The sequence below is a fragment of the Belonocnema kinseyi genome, chromosome 10 (genome assembly GCF_010883055.1).
Source record: "Belonocnema kinseyi isolate 2016_QV_RU_SX_M_011 chromosome 10, B_treatae_v1, whole genome shotgun sequence".
Classification (NCBI taxonomy): domain Eukaryota; kingdom Metazoa; phylum Arthropoda; class Insecta; order Hymenoptera; family Cynipidae; genus Belonocnema; species Belonocnema kinseyi.
Window position 1 is genome coordinate 37460915 of NC_046666.1, and position 7126 is coordinate 37468040.

Consider the following 7126-nt stretch of genomic DNA (forward strand, 5'->3'; position numbering starts at 1 on the left):
TAAAATCTGAATTTAGTATTTAGGCAGTTCCTACAATTATACCTGGTAAATTTCGGTTCTGACTAGTTAAAACTAGTTTCAACTAGTAAAAACTATTAAAAAGTATTTGTCACTAGTAAAAACTTGTTTAACTAATCAAAATTTGTTTTAGGTAGTAAAAACTAGTTTTAACTAGTTAAAAATTGTTGTAACTAGACCAAAAATTTTTTTTAACTAGTGAAAAATAGTTGCGACTAGTCAAAATGTGTTTTAATCTTTATTGGATTATTTTCCTTAATTATTCGATTCTTCTTAATTAGATTATATAGTGAAATCTAAATTTAGTATTAAAGTAGTGCCAACAAATACACCAGGTATTTTGATCAGTTTAAATTTGTTTAAACTTTTTTTTTGTTTTGGTCAGTTAAAACACTAGTTTCAACCAGTAAAATGTCGTTTTCACTAGTAAAAACTAGTTTAACTAGAATAAATGAAAAGTTACCAGGTGTATTCATAAGAACTACATAAATACTAAATTCAGATTTTATTATACAATCTAAGTAACAATAATTGAGTAATTAAGGAAAACGATCCAATTAAGGTTTATTCAATTCGAAGAGAGAAATCCGGTTAAGCGGAGAAACTTGAAGGATTTGACGCGTGCTGACTCCGATTTTGTACGATTAAGGCCACATTAAACGCTCAATCAGCAAATACGAGCAGTTCATTATTAGAATTACCAATAATCAAAAGACCCTTCCTCAATCAATTTTTTCTATTGATTAAAAAGCTGACTCTTTCCCCTTCCTCTCTTCTCTCCTCGGCCTTAATTTATCCAGTTGCTAGTTGTAACTAACGATGTAAGTTAATAGTCTTTTTTACTTCAGGATGCTGCCATCAATCTAATAAGTTGATGGATGAATTCAAGAAAATAACAGAACCATCATTTTTAATAGAACTCGGAATTAATTGAATGAAAATTGTTTTTAATTTTAAACACCATATCCCAAAAAAATGTTACTTATGGACGCAATCCATAAGACTCTCGATTAGTGATGATATATACTTTCTTTTAAGCAGTTTCTTTTTTTTTTTGGTAAAGAAATTACTTTCGAAAAAAAATTATAGGAAATTCAGTATCAGTATCAGCCTTATTAAAAGCATAAATGGAAGAAAACAAATAATTTTAATTTTAATTTATGAACACGTTTAGTGTTTTTACTATTAATTAAATTAAATACATTATTTCATATACATTAGTATTTTTAATTATTGATTGTTCACTGTAGGTTGCATTATCCACTATAGGTAGGTTTCCCCTATCTCAAGATTTTCCCAGGTAGAATTTTTTATATGGATCCATTAAAATATTTTGCATTTTTTTAAACAATCGACTTTTAATATGTAAACAATTTTGCGAGATTATTATTAATAATTAATTTTCTTTTTCATTTGCAAAAGTAACTTTATTAAAAGATAAGGGAATTCCTAATGGCACAAGTTTCGAGGAATTTAATTAATATGTTTAGTTTAGAAAGCTTGAACAAATTATATTATAAGATATTCTTAAATATATTATCACCCTCGAATGACTTAATATATAAATAATACTTAAAAAATAATTAATGGTTTCTTGAATTTATTATTAAGGTCCATAAATTTCAATAATAATTAGAACAAATTTTTATTTTATCATCATATGATATCGTGTAATATATTCTTTTGAATGAAACTAATGTTTGTTCTATATAAAGTTCAATTTGAAAAGCTTTAAACTCCTGATATTTTAAGTAAAATTATTTTATTTTTAACAAGCTAGATAAATTTTTACCTATCAACAGAGTAGTTAAATATTCAATTTAAAAAATTAATTTTAAACAAAAAAAGACGAATTTTTAACCCAAGTAATGAATTTTTAAGTAAGATGATGAATCTTGCACAGGAGTAATCTCAACCAAATAGTTGATTTTTCCACTATCAACAAAAAAATAATTTTCAAAAAAAATTAAATAGTTAAATTTTCAGTTGAAAAAATCAATTTTAAACTAACATAACGAACTCTCAATTATAAAAAATAAATTCTACCATAGACATGAATTTTCAACTGAAATTATGGAATACTCAACTGGATTAAGCAATTAAATTTTTAAACAATAAGACGAATTTTCAACATAAAAAAATGTTGTACCAAAAATCAAATATTTACATTTTGAGTTAAAAACATTAATTTTTAACCAAAGAAATGAATTTTCAAATAAAATTAGATAATATCCAACTGGATTAGTTGAATTTTTAACTACAAAAATTAATTTTCGATAGATTAGTTCAATTTTACTTTAAAAAAATATTAATTTTTATAAGAAAAGAACGAATTTTTAACCAAAATGATAAAATTTTAACTGAAGTTTTCAAGGAATCTATATTATCGGTATTATTTCAGAAAAAATTAATTAAACAAATTGTCAGCTACTGACGAATTTTAAACTGGAATAGTTGAATTTTCATCAAACTAAATGAATCAACCAATAAGATTAATTTTCTACCGGGAACGACGAATTTCAACAGAATAAATGCAATTTCAACTAAAAAAGATAAATTTTTAACCCAAAATTAATGTTACATTTATAGTAAAAAAATAATTTTCAAATAAAGATATGAATTCTTAACTAAAATTAGGAAATATTTAACTGGATGAGTTAGAGAAATTAATTTTTAACCAAAAAATAAGGAGTTTTCAATAAAATAGTTACATTCTAAGTTCCAAAAAAAGCTCAATCTCAACCATACTATTGAATTTTTAGTCAAATAGTTCAGTTCTAAATTTAGAAAAAATGTTAACCAAAATCAAAGTAGTTAAACTTTCAGTTAAAAAATTTATTTCCAACCGAAAGAGAAAACGAATTTTCAATAAAAGTGTTAAATTCAGTAATACGAATTTTTTTACAAATTTAAACAATTAATATTTGTATTAATAATTGCGTTACTATAAAAATCATTATGAGAAAATCATTAAACAAATAAACTACGTTAAAATATTAAAATAATTTATGGATAATATAGATAAACTGCAAACGAATGATATATTTATTTATACATTTAACGCAGCATTTCAAAATATTTTAATGGATTTTTAGGATTTCCAAAGATTTCAGTGTATTTCTAGATAAATTAATTCTAGAAAAAGAAATTTCAAGAGATTTATAGTGATTCCAAAGATTTTAAGGAAACTCATGAACTTTCATGAATATGTTTAATTTAATTTATATTTACGGGATTTCAAATAATTTCTATTTCTCTAAATCGATTTTTAAAGATTTGAAATGTTTTTAAGGAATTCTTAGAGAAATTTAGGAAAGAAATTAAATGTTACTTTGAGTAATTTTAACGACTTACAACAATGTCAAGGAATATGAAGGAATTAAACAGAAATTTCTATGGACTTTATATACTTTAAGTTTTTTAAAAGATTTAAACGAATTTTAAGATATTTTATAAGGTTCATAAGATTTCAAAACACTTTTTTAGGATTTTAAAGATTTCTAGGAATTTATTCTTTTTTTTTTTATTACTTAAATAAGTACGTGACATTTCATTTATACTCAACAAATTTTCAATTCTTAATACTGATTTTAATACATTTTTACGATTTCCAAACATCTCATAGATGATTTCTATAAAATTAAAAAAAAATTAATTTAATTTAATTTGAAATATTTCTACAGGTTAAAATTTTTTTAATGGATATGAAGGAATAAAAAAAATTCTAGGTGTTTCAAATATTTCAATTTTTTTCAAATTAGAAAGTATTTCAAGAGAACTTAAGAGGCTCAAGGAATTTCAAATAATTTTCTTAGTATTTTCAATGATTTAAAACGATTTCTAGGAGATGGACTTCAAAGATGTCCAACAATTTGAAAGGTACTTTTTAAAGAAGTTCATTAAATAATTCAAAATTACTTTATATTCATGGATTCGACATATTTTACTGGATTATTACCGTTTCCAAAGATTTCGACGACTTTCAAGAAATTTCCAAAAATTTGAAGGGATTGTAGAAAACTTTAGAAATTAAATAAAAATTCATTTCAAGAAATTTCTATGGATTTCAACAATTTTAGGGAATATGGAGGAATTAAAACAAAGTTTCTGAGAATTTCCAATAATTGTAAAGGATTTCTAGATAAATAAATTCCAGATTTAAAGAATTTAGGATTTTATTCAATCTTCATGGATTTCAAGAGACTTCAAAGTTTTATAAGGATCTGAAAGGTGTTTAGAGGTTTTAAGGGATTTCAACTCATTTCAAGGTAAATTTATAAAATAACTATAATTTTTTAAAGTGATTTCTGCGCGTATCAACAATTCAAGATTTTAAGGCTTTTGGCAAAATTTCAAGAGATGTAACCAATTTTTAAGGATTTTAAGTTATTTTAAGAAATTTAACTTCTAAGGAATTCCATTTTTTTAACTTTGATGAATAATTTTAATTTAATTTATATTTAAGGGATTTCAAGTGATTTTTACTGAATTCTACTCATTTAATTATATTTTACGATTTCGAACATTTTAACGAATTCCCTTCCTGCAGTGCTTCTTCTTACTGTGAATGTGTTGTTGAACGCGGGCTTATTTAAAATTAATAAACTAGATTTTTTCTCTTGAGACGTCAAATTTTAGTTGAATGATACAATTATCAATAGAGTAATGCTTCTCAAGTATTAAAATACACACACTAAATTTTTTAATGAGTTTTTACTACAATTTTAATTTTTTAAACATTAAGAATATATAAAATGTAATTATAAGAATTTAATGGAAATTTAAATGAAAAATTATTAAGTTTTTTAAACCGAACAGTTTACTTTTTAACTGAAATGATAAATTTCCAATGAAATAGTGAAATTGTGACCTGAAAAGATGAATTTTCAACCAAAAATTAAATTTATAAATTTTTTATTTTGAAAGGTAATATTTAACTAAAAATTAATCTCATTTTTAACAAAATAGTTTAATTTTGAACCAAATTACAAGTTTACCTTCATTAATACGATTTTTTAAATCAAACTTTTTGATTTACTGTTTTTTAAAATATATATTTCATGTTTTACTAATAATTAAAATTATTATAATATATTTTCTCATTATTATAATTATTTGTGACTTATTAAATTTGAAAAAATAATACTTTGTTATTTAATATTAATAATAATTCAATTAAATATAATGTCAGCGTGAGCTTTAAGAAATAAAATTAGTTTGTATAAACATGATTCTTTCCTCGTTAAAAAATTTGGTGGCCCTGAAGAGGACTATTTAATTTTAACGAGAGCTGTAAGAAATAAAATTAGTTTGTTTCTGTAAACATGACTATTTCCTCGTTAAAAAATTTGGTGGCAAGGGGCCATTTAATTTTAGTGAGAGCTGTAAAGTAGTCTAATTGTGAACTTAAAGAACTGCAATAGTACAAAAGTAGGTAAATAAATATAAATAATTTATATGAATGTAAATAAATGTAAATAAAAGTAAGTAAATAAAGTAAGTAGGGTATTGGAATCAGCTCAGAACGCGGTTTTATTAAACACCCGTCGCATTGTAAGAACCTTTCTTGACCATCAAGAAGCGAGCGACTAAAAACCCGTGGAGTGGCAGATGGTAGCTCTAAGATAGCATCCAGAGGTGATTGTTGTCACCTCCAAGCTGGTGGCCGCTCGTAATTGTATACCTACAACAACATCGCAGGAGGTTTCATGTATCGTATTAAATTATTTGAATTAACTTATAACATTCTAATCTCATCAGTCACTTGACTTAATCCGTGGCTATGATGTATAACCGAGTTCACCTAAGTAAAAGTTTAATAAAACATATGATACAGTAAAGACCCGTTTAATGCAAGGCTTCTGAAATGAATGGGTCCCGTTTATCGCAGAATAAGAAAAAATTTCACTGGCTCCCACCACTTCATTGGAAGGCAGGCGCCTTTCAGTGAGAACAGCTGATTGGTCCGCTCACTAGCGAGTAGCCAATGGGAAGTTAGCGGTAACTTTTAAATGCTGATAGAAGCACTTTATTATTTTTCAGCAGAATTCAAATTCAAATTAATTTTTCGCGGCTGAACACTATTATAAACAATAATTAATACATTACATTTTGATAGTAAACACGAAACAAATCTCGGACAGATAATTTTATCGCTAAAATATGTGGTGTGTTGTCTGCTAAAACAAAAAACAATCTACTCGCCGTGTCGCATTTACAATAGTCAAATTATCGTTAAATACTTATGATTAATAAAAAGTACTCTTGCGCATTTCCGCATTTAAAAGTTCCCGCCTTTTCAGCTATTGGTTTACCGTGAGATGTGAAAGTAAAGAGAGGGGGTAAGGTATCACGCGATAAACGGGTCCCGAATCTGACAATAGACGAGTCCTGAGATAAACGGGTCCTACAATAAACGGGTCTTTACTATAATTTCAGTAGATGCGATGGTATGAAGACACGAATTTAGCAAACTCCAGACGAGAAACCTTTCCATATTTATAAAGTCTTCGATCTGTTTTTCGGTGAACTCATGCTTCTTTTTCGAACTTTGGTCATTTTCATGAGATTAAGATGTATTTTTTTTTTTTAATTGTTAGTAATAAAACGTAGTTCCGGAAAAATATTTCAAGAACTTTTTGGATTTTTCAAAGACAAATATTTTAACTAAGTTTCTGAGAAAAAATCCAGTTTTATTTTTATTGAACTTTTTTATAGACACCTTGAAATGTGATCTAAAAAGTCTCGAAGTATAAAAATAGTTTGCTTTCGAGAAATAAAAAATAATTATATTATTTAATAATTATTAATGAAAATAATTTAAAAAATAGTAAAACATGGAATATATATAATGTTATACTGTATGAACCAGTAAATTCTAAATTTTTTTATAAAAAATCGTATGAATGGAGAGAATCTGGTCATTTGGTTGAAAATTTCTGTTATTTTTCAAAATTCAACTATTTTGTTGGAAATTCGATTAATTTTTGGTTAGAAATTAGATTTTAACACATAAAATTCACATATTTCATTTTTAGATCAATATTTATCGTTTTAGTTGAAAAATTAAATGATCTGTTGAAAATTTATTATAATTTAAAATTTATAT